This window comes from Triticum dicoccoides, chromosome 6B (genome assembly GCF_002162155.2).
Source record: "Triticum dicoccoides isolate Atlit2015 ecotype Zavitan chromosome 6B, WEW_v2.0, whole genome shotgun sequence".
Taxonomy (NCBI): domain Eukaryota; kingdom Viridiplantae; phylum Streptophyta; class Magnoliopsida; order Poales; family Poaceae; genus Triticum; species Triticum dicoccoides.
Window position 1 is genome coordinate 654493991 of NC_041391.1, and position 10971 is coordinate 654504961.

Sequence of the window (10971 nt, forward strand, 5' to 3'; positions counted from 1 at the left end):
ACTGGTCATATGTCTCTGAATCCTCCTCTGAGTAGCTATCGGTAACCAGCAAGACATGCGCTTCGTCAGATAGCATTGTCCGCTCTGAAGACCTTGTTTCCACTTCAAATTTTTCCATGACCGTGTCGAATGGCTGATGCACAGGAAGAGTAATTGAATGTACTAAAATTGTTCACAAATTTAACACGTAATAAAAAAATGATGGCATGATATAATACACATATAAGATGACTGGCTAACTAGGGTGGAATTGCAAAATTCACATATATGATGCCTGGCTAGACAAGATGGCATTGCATGATTCACATATACGATAAAGAAACTAAACAGATGGCATTGACACAAAGCATGTCTAAACTAAGCAGATAACATCTTTAATGTATACAGAAAGCAATGCAAGGCACCATATGCATGAAATTACCAACATCAGCATGCCAAGTTAGAACGAAGACCTCATGGGGTAAATAGGAGTGGTCTTCTCCTTCTGAATCCCCCTCGGAACAGTTATCTTCCTCTTGATTACGATCCGAAATGGGTGGAGGGGGCTGCCTTTGCGCCCACCATGGAACAATGTCTGCATGAAATTTTATTGCCACGCAAGGGTTGTCTCTTTTGCTCTGCATGATCAGTTCCATTGTGTACAATAACTGGCATGCATAGGAATAAAACATAGTGAGATTATGTAAGGAGTGCATGCACAACTCCAGAGTGATGGTAGCAAACTGTGGATAGACCCAAAACCAATGATAGCAGGCAGATAATAGCTTTAGTTAAAAAATACAGATAATGGCTCCTTTAATGTTTGTTTGCACCTGTCACACCCAATATGCGATACTATTCTAAAGAGACTCAAAGGTCCCACCAAGGATAGAACCGCATATTGAAACGCTTTTGCAAGGTGGATATCATTACATCAACATTACATAATAGATGGGGATACATACCAAAAGGCATCCAATGCCACACGAATACAACATCATCTTACATAAGAGCACCATCCGACTACGGATGAAACACAACCAGAAACTCAAACGACATCCACCCTGCTAGCCCAGGCTGTCGACCTGGAACCTATCCCCTGATCGAAGAAGAAGCAGAAGAAGAACTCCAAAACAAGCAAACATCACTCTCGCGTCAAGATCATCGCATAAACCTGTACCTGCAACTGTTGTTGTAGTAATCTGTGAGCTACGACGACTCAGCAATCCCATTACCATGGGTATCAAGACTAGCAAAGCTTAAAGGGAAAGGAAGGGGTAAAGTGGTGAAGTTGCAGCAGCGACTAAGCATATATGGTGGCTAACATACGCAAATAAGAGTGAGAAGAGAGAAAATGGAACGGTCGTGAAGCTAGCAATGATCAAGAAGTGATCCTGAACTCCTACTTACGTCAAACATAACCCAAAAACCGTGTTCACTTCCCGGACTCCGCCGAAAAGAGACCATCACGGCTACACACACGGTTGATGCGTTTTAATTTGGATCTGGTGTCAAGTTATCTACAACCGGATATTAACAAATTCTCATCTGCCCATAACCGCGGGCACGACTTTCGAAAGTTTAATACCCTGCAGGGTGTCCCAACTTAGCCCATGATAAGCTCTCGCGATCAACGAAGGATATTCCTTCTCCCAGGAAGACCCGATCAGACTCGGAATCCCGGTTACAAGACATTTCGACAATGGTAAAACAAGACCAGCAAGACCGCCCGCTGTGCCGACAAATCCCGATAGGAGCTGCACATATCTCGTTCTCAGGGCACACTGGATGAGCCAGACGTCGGGTTGGCATAGACCCTGGTTTCCCAGGGGGCGGCGGACATCGCTCGGTTTTGACCAACACTTGGAGAAGCACTGGCCCGGGGGGTAAAATAAATATGGCCCTCGGGCTGCGCGACTCCCAAGGGAAAAAGGGCTAGGTGAGGCAAATGGTAAAACCAAGGTTGGGCCTTACTGGAGGAGTTTTATTCAAAGCGAACTATCAAGGGGGTCTGTAGCGACCCAACCCAAATGGATCGAAGTCTCTGTGCTTACGTGTCATCCCTGGATCGGTATGCTGACACACACATTTCTCGATGAATTATAACAGAGTTCAATCACACACTTTATTACATCGAGATCCTCAAAAGAGTACTTATTACAATAATATGGCCAAAGGCCATCTAAAACAAAATAACTGTGGAAACATCGAAGGTAAATGAGTCCATCCAACTCCACGGCAAACTGAGTGCAGAACAACGACCTATCGCATCTTTAATCCTCGTCAGAAAAGTCTGCAACATGAGACGTTGTAGCCGTGTAGGTCAACACATGGAATATGCTGGCAATTTCACACCATAGAATAATAATGATAAAAAAATTATCTCTATATGCAAATTTAGCTGGTGGAGGCTCTAAGTTGAATTTTTGCATAAAGCCAATTTTACCCTACAACAAAGGAATAAATTTTTTTCTTACTACTAAATTAAAATGCCATTATTGAGAAGGTTCCTCCAACTCAATCCCAAAATTCCCAAGTTATTAGTAACCCAATAATTTCATTAAATAGAGTGATGAGATCAACCAATAATTCACTTCTAGATACTCAAGATGTCCGTAACCGGGGACACGGCTAATCATAATTAGTTTGTACACTCTGGAGAGGTTTGCGCACTTTTCCCCATAAGACTCGGCCACCTCCATGATCGAAAGATCGAGACATAGCCTTTCAGAAGCGTTTGCCCTTAACCCTGGGTAGACCGGTACACCTACTTTCCCCTACATCAGCTAGTCTACCACGTAAATAGGTCACACAACTTACTCAACTATGCCAGAGCCCATAATGGCTTGTGGCTGCACACGGAAGTTTCTAGGCATGAAATATCTTATGATCCCTTTGAGCCTGGGTGGCGGACATAGGGTAATCACACGGGTACTTCGGGATTCCCCTTGGCAAGCACTGGTTACTCCAGGTGCCCCAAACAATCCACCCAGATGTGTATTAAAGTTGCCACCTTATGTTGTCCCAAAATTATTATCTCTCGCAACTTGCACGGATCACTCATACCAATCCCCGTCTATAAGCATGGCTAAGCAATATATGACATAACGAAAATTCCTGGGGTGATCAAAGGTCATAGGTTCCTACCACATGAACTACATAGCATATCCACATGTTCCCAATCCTATTCGTGCAATCTTTGAGGGTTAAACTAATGCATAGTAAAAACTGGGTATTAAAAAATTATGATCAAATTGTGAACTTGCCTTGCTGACGTTCGTTGAACTATGAAGATTCGTAGTAGCAAGCTTCGCACTCCCGATGATCTAGCGTAAGCAAGCAATAACATACATAAGCATACAAGCAAAGATCCAAAAAGAAAACAAATGAAAGACTTCGAAAAACTCCAAAACATCCAAATAAAGTTTCTGTACAGAACGTAATTTTTATAGTAGCAAAAATATGTGTGTTTGGGTTTAACAGAAAATACACGTCATGAGCTTCGACTTGCAAAAAGAATCACCTAAAACGGAGTTACGAAACTCGAGTTACGGCCTAACGAAGTTTGAATTCAGATCTGTTTGAATTCAAATTTTAAAATTTTCAAAAATATTTTTCGTTTGGTTCTCTGGATAGAGGGGATTTTTATGAACTAGTAAGAAAAAGAATCACCTAATTTGGATCTATAGATTAAAAGATACGCTAAAAGAAAAACCTGACAGAAATCTGAAATATGAATTTATCTGGAAAAAAACTAATTTCGGTCTGCGACAAGTGGCGCTCTGTGCTTGGTTGGGCTGGTGTTACTGCTAGATTTGAAGAGGGCGGCCGATCCATAAAGAAAACATTTTTTTTAGACTGAAACGAACTGAAACCTACAGATAAATGTATGTACACTGGGGCGGCTGTGGCGTGGTGGTGGCGGCGGCTCCGGCGATCGTGGGCGACAGCGGAGGTGTCTAGGCGATGCGGTGGAGAGTTTCTCGTCCGGTGGTGTAGTCGGTGATGATCGGGGACGACGAACGGCGACGAAACAAAGCGGCGAAGCTCGGTGCTCCGAGTGCTCCAGTGAAGACAACGTGGTCGAGGTGGCCTCTGTAGATGAAGAGGGAGCGCGAGACCTTGTCAAAACGGTTGTAGGGATCGAGAGAAGTCGGAAACAAAAAGGATAAGGCTTGGGACGGCTCACCGGCGTCGGAAACTTGCGATGAACTGCAGCTTCTGAGGCGAGATTGAAACGTCGAGTACGTCATCTAGAGATAGTTTTGGCGAGAGATTTTCGACTGAATCGGTCGAGGAGAGTCGTGGCTATTTATAGGACATCTTTCTTGGACATGAAGTGAGTTGGAGAATTGATTTTCAGGAATTGAAAACGAAGCAAAGTCGGGAGCAGGAACGCTTACGTTTCTGTTCCTGGGAGAGGAAACGAACGAGCGAACAGGAAACGTGCGTGGGGCGCTGAGGCGAACGACCCTTTTTTTCAGGGTTTTTTCGGCTAAAACACACGCTTTATTACTCAAGAATGTTCTGAGGAATACATCTCAAGTTTGGAGGTTGGAGCAGCCAAACATGGCGACCAATAGACAGACTAAGCGCGTATTTAGCGAGGCTATGTGCCTCGATATTTGTGGTTCTATGTTCAAAAATAAAAGAACAAGATTGAAATTCAGACTCCATTTGCTTGATCTCCCGAATAATATGTGCATGTGTTCCTCCATTGCCTTCAGAAATATTGGAGACCACTTCCTTGCAGTCCGATGCGACCACCACTTGTGTTTGCATTAGATCAGATGCTAAAGCCAATGCCTCCCTGCACGCTAGGGCTTCAAGAGACGCCAGGTCGGAGACACCCTCAAAACATATAGCTGAAGCTCCCAAGTACGAGCCATCCATGGCTCAACAGATGACACCGACTGATCCGCGTCTTGCTGATTTGGTTGTAGACCCATCCACTTTGATCTTGCAGTGGCCCGGTGGCGGAGGAAGCCAGCGCTGAATCAACATTGGAGCTCTCACCTGGTTCTGTTGCATAGGCCTAGAGACTGATATCTCTGAGATGAAGCGATCAACAAAAAGATGCGTACCCGCTGGACTTTGAAATATATTTTCATGGATTGCCTTCCGACGAGCATGCCAAATAGCCCATAGAGTGACTAGAGCTCTGATGAAATCTGACGACGATACTTTCTCCATTATAGTGAAGATCCATCTGCGTGCATCAGGTTCTGTTACCTCACTTAAAGCCGACAGCAGATGCTCTTCCTCGAGCGCCCACACGCACCTTGACATGGTGCACTCCAACAACGAGTGACGCCACGAATCCTCATTGCCGCAAATTCTGCACCGGCTTGTCGTCGCCATTTGCCGGTGGTGGAGCAAGTCTGCAGAAGGTATAGACTGTTGTGCTAATCTCCAAAGAAACACTCGGATTTTTTAAGGAACCTGGATCTTCTAGAGTTGGCACCACGACTGTTCCTCTGATTCAGTATTCGACGAATCGCTCCGTCCTTCCAGCCAAGCTCCCTTTTTTTCAGGTGGGGCTGTGGGGCTGGGCGCTGAGTGAGCGCTGGAGCCTCGCTCGGCTCGCTGGCCGGGCTGGCTGGCGCTAGCTGGGCCAGCTGTTTTTTTTAAGTCGTTTTTTTTACAGCAGCATTAAAGCACCAAAAGACAAATAATAATTAGCCTAAAAAATCCCAGAAGAAATTCACATAGTTATATCGTCTTATATATGACCTAGTGAACTTTTATCTGGCCTAAAAATGCTAGCTTTCAAAAATAAACTTTTTGATGTGCTAATAAAATAATTTGCAAATAAAACTCAACAAATATATTTTGGTTCCAAATTCAATTTCCAATATTTTCTTTGTGTTTTTGAAGAAGTCATTTTATCTTCTCTCTTTATTTTATTTTTGATATAATGGAAATGAATTTGTTTTTTGGTGAAACCAAATTTGATCCAAACTCCCAACTTCGAAAAAATTCAAAATTGGTTTTTAGGGAAACTTCCAACTCTCTCTTTTGGTCCTTGAGTTGCTCAAATTTCCTTGGATCAAAAATCAAATAAAACAAATTGGGAAAAAATGCATAAATCATGGATGCATATGAATGATCTATTTATAAACATCCAAATTGAAAATTGGGATGTTACAAACCTACCCCCCTTAAGATGAATCTCACCCTCGAGATTCGGGTTGGCTAGCAAAAAGGTGTGGGTGGTCCTTTCGGAGATCATCTTCTCGTTCCCAAGTGGCTTCTTCCTCAGTATGATGGCTCCACTGAACCTTGCAGAACTTGATGACCTTGTTGCGGGTAACCCTGCTTGCAGTCTCGAGAATCTTGACGGGCTTCTCCTCATAGGTCAGATCACTATCCAACTGTATGGCCTCCAGTGGCACTATATCTCTTAGAGGAATATCGGCCATCTCTGCATGGCACTTCTTCAACTAGGAAACGTGAAACACATTATGAACTCCTGACAAGGCTTCGGGTAATTCCAACTTGTAAGCAACTTCACCCATGCATTCTAAAACTCTGTACGTCCCCACAAACAGTGGTGCTAACTTTCCTTTGACTCCAAATCGTTTAACTCCTCGAAGTGGCGACACACGCAGATATGCTCTATCTCCGACTTCATAGGTTACCTCCTTGCGTTTAGTATCGGCATAACTCTTCTGTCTGGGTTGGGCTATTTTGAGTCTGTCACGGATCAATTTGACTTTCTCCTCCGAATCTCTAATTAAATCTGGTCCGAATAATTTACAGTATCCAACTTCATCCCACATCAATGGTGTCGTGCACCTCCTTCCGTACAAAGCTTCGAAAGGGGCCATTTTCAAACTAGCTTGATAGCTGTTGTTATATGAGAACTCTGCGTAAGGCAAATTATCATCCCAACTAGATCCATAATCTAGCGCACAAGCTCTCAACATGTCCTCCAGAATCTGATTGACTTTCTCGGTCTGCCCATCTGTCTGCGGATGAAAAGCTGTACTGAACTCCAGCCTGGTACCCAAAGTTTCGTGTAATTGATGCCAAAACTTTGAGGTAAATTGTGTTCCTCTATCTGATACGATGGTCCTCGGAACTCCATGCAGACATACAATCCTGGTCATGTATATCTTGGCTAACTTAGCACTTGTATATGTGGTTTTCACGGGGATGAAGTGAGCTACCTTAGTCAAGCGATCAACCACTACCCAAATAGAATCATAGCCTGGTCGGGTCCTGGGTAATCCTATAATTAAGTCCATGCCAAGCTTGTCCCACTTCCAATCTGGTATCGGCAAAGGATGAAGTAATCCTGCTGGTTTCTGGTGCTCTGCCTTAACCCTCTGACATACGTCACATACTGCGACATACTCGGCAATATCCTTCTTCATACCCGTCCACCAGAAACTTTCCTTCAAGTCTAAATACATCTTGGTGTTGCCTAGGTGTATCGAGTAAGGCGAATCATGAGCCTCCTGAAGAATCAATTTCCTGATCTTTGGGTCATTTGGCACGTAAATACGCTGCTCAAACCATAAGGTTCCATGTTCATCCTCACGAAATCCTTCTTCCTTTCCTTGGTTCATCCTTCCCTTTATCTCCGCAATAACTTTGTCTAACTTCTGGGCTTCTCGGATCTTTCCCAACAAAGTGGATTGAATTTCCATTGCGGCAACAAAACCTCGTGGTACTATCTCCAATCAAAGATCTCTGAGATCATCAATTAACTCCTGAGGTAGTCCTCCTGCTGTGAGAGTATTGACATAACTCTTGCGGCTCAATGCATCTGCCACAACATTAGCCTTTCCTGGGTGATAGTGCAATTTCATGTCATAATACTTTATGAGCTCCAACCATCTTCTCTGCCTGAGGTTCAACTCCTTCTGCGTGAAGATGTATTTCAAACTCTTGTGATCTGTGTAAACATCCCACCTATTTCCAATAAGAAAATGTCTCCAGGTCTTGAGTGCGTGCACTACGGCTGCTAACTCCAAATCATGTGTGGCATAATTCCGCTCATGAGTTCGAAGCTGACGTGAGGCATATGAAACAACTCTTCCTTCTTGCATAAGAACACCTCCAAGTCCCTGACGAGAAGCGTCGCAATATACTTGGAAATCCTTGCATATATTCGGAAGAATTAGCACTGGGGCTGTGACCAAACGTTTCTTTAGCTCCTGGAAATTGGCCTCACATTCGTCGGTCCAAACAAACTTAGTGTCTTTCTTCAATAACTCTGTCATGGGCTTCGCGATCTTGGAGAAATTCTCAATAAACCTCCAGTAATATCCTGCAAGTCCAAGAAAACTGTGAATCTCTCCGACTGAGGTGGGTGCCTTCCAGTCGGTGACGGCTTCAACCTTGGAGGGGTCTACTGCTATTCCTTCTCCTGATATAACATGTCCGAGAAATCTGACTTCCTTCAACCAGAATTTGCACTTGCTGAACTTTGCGTATAATTGATGTTCCCTAAGCTTCTCTAGAACCAAGTGCAAATGTTCCTTGTGTTCTTCTTCATTCTTCGAGTAAATCAATATGTCATCAATGAATACCACAACAAACTTATCCAAGAACTCCATGAATACCTTATTCATCATACTCATAAAATAGGCAGGGGCATTAGTCAAACCAAAAGACATGACCGTATACTCATAAAGCCCATATCTCGTGGTAAAGGTTGTCTTAGGTATATCCTATTCTCGAATCTTCAGCTGGTGATATCCTGATTGAAGATCGATCTTGGAGAAAATGTTTGCTCCTTGTAGCTGGTCAAACAAATCATTGATCATTGGTAGAGGGTATTTGTTCTTAATCGTCACCTCGTTTAGCGCATGATAATCTACAACCATTCTCAAGGTTCCATCCTTCTTCTCAACTAAAAGCACTGGTGCTCCCCAAGGTGATGAACTCGGTCGAATATAACTTTTCTCCAATAATTCCTTAATCTGCTTCTTAATTTCCTCCAGATCATTTGCGGGCATCCAGTACGGTCTCTTGGATATTGGTCCGGTGCCTGGTAACAATTCAATCAAAAACTCTATGTCCCGATCCGGTGGCATGCCGGGCAATTCCTCGGGGAATACATCGGGATAATCCTTCACAACTGGCACTTCCTCTTGAACAACTCCTGAAAGAGAGTTCACTTGAGTCCTCCTTGGCGTATGCCTCGAAATATACTTGCTCTGTTTCCCCTCTGGGGTGGTGAGAAGAATCGACTTACGGGCACAATCAATATTCCCTTCATACTTGCATAGCCAGTCCATGCCTAGAATTACGTCCAATCCTTGTGATTCTAGGATGCTGAGGTCTGTGGGGAAAATGTGTCTCCCTGTGGTCAATGGCAACTGAAAACATCCCCGACTAGCCATATACTCTGCTCCTGGGGAACTCACTAACATAGGTGACTTAAGGGCTACGGTCGGCAACTTAAACTTATCCACAAACCCCCTTGATATGAATGAATGTGATGCACCAGTGTCAAAAAGAACAAGGGTTGTAAATGAATTAACCAAGAACTTACCAACAATGATGTCAGGCTGGTCATAAACTTCCTCCACATTGACATGGTTCACCTGACCTCTGGTGAAAGGATTGGGCTTCTTGCCTCCAGAGCTTCCATTTCCATTCCCGTTCTTCGCCTCAGGGCAATCGGTGGCGTAGTGTCCAGTTTTCCCGCACTTGAAACAGGTAATGTGGCTCAGATCCTTCTTTGCCGGTGTAGCGGGGTTCGACTGATGCTGATTGTTGTTTCCTCCATTCCCATTGCCATTCCTATGGCCACTATGGTTGTGTCCATTCCCTCCATGATGTGAATTTCCTCCATGGTTATGGTGAGTGTGTCCACCATACTTGTCGGATCCTAATCCATTATTTCCCGAGTACGGGGTATAGCGAGGCTTCTGCTGAACACCAGAGTTGTACTTTCCCTGTCCATACTTCCTCTTGTGATTCTCCACCTGCTGCTGCTTGCCTTCAAGAATGAGAGCCTTGTCAACCAACTCTTGATAATTGTTAAAGGTAGCCACAGTCAGCTGAAGTCCCAGATCATCGTTTAGTCCCTCCAGAAATTTCTCCTGCTTAGCAGCATCATCAGCCACGTCTCTGGGAGCATACCTGGATAACTTGTTGAATTCCTCCACATAATCACCAACAGAACGATTTCCCTGGCGTAAGTTGCGGAACTCATGCTTCTTCAGACTCATAGCTCCGGCTGAAACAAATGTGGTACGGAACGCCTGCTGGAACTGATCCCAAGTCACATTGGCTATGGGGAATGTGGTGGTGTAATTCTCCCACCACGAGGCTGCTGGTCCATCCAGTTGATGTGCGGCAAAGAGCACCTTCTCAGCGTCAGTGCATCCTGCGGTGGTCAGCTCTCTTCCGATCTTGCGAAGCCAGTCATCTGCAATGATCGGCTCTGTGCTGCTAGAGAACACTAGTGGATTCAACCTAAGGAAATGGGTAAGGTTGTCGACCGGGGGTGGTGGCGGTGGGTTGTTGTTGTTCTGGTTCTGATTCTGGATGAGTAGCTGCATGAGGGCATTCTGGTTCTGGATCAACTGGGTAAGTTCCAGTGGGAATTCCGGGTCACGTCTTGGAGGCATCTGTTAGGTTTAGAGTGGATGAGAAATTAGAATAGAATAAGGGCCTAATGAGAGAAATCACTACCCATATGCTTATGATAGCAAGAAAATTTCAAATCAAGCAATTCACACAGATCACACCACACAAGCAAAAACCTACAGGTAAGGTCATACCATAAGAGATATGATCTCTTCATTCTACCGCAATAATTTGTTGGACTCAACTTGGTAGTGGTGGTCTGAACTAAATCTTCTCAAATCAAAGTCAACTCTGTATGGACCAACGGATATTGAAGGAAGTCATAAAATAGAGTTTTCTTCCTATGGCTTTCCATTTCCTAGTGGTCGCGTCCTACGGTCAGCGTTTACTCTGATACCATCTTGTAGCGACCCGACCCAAATGGATCGAAGTCTTTGTGCT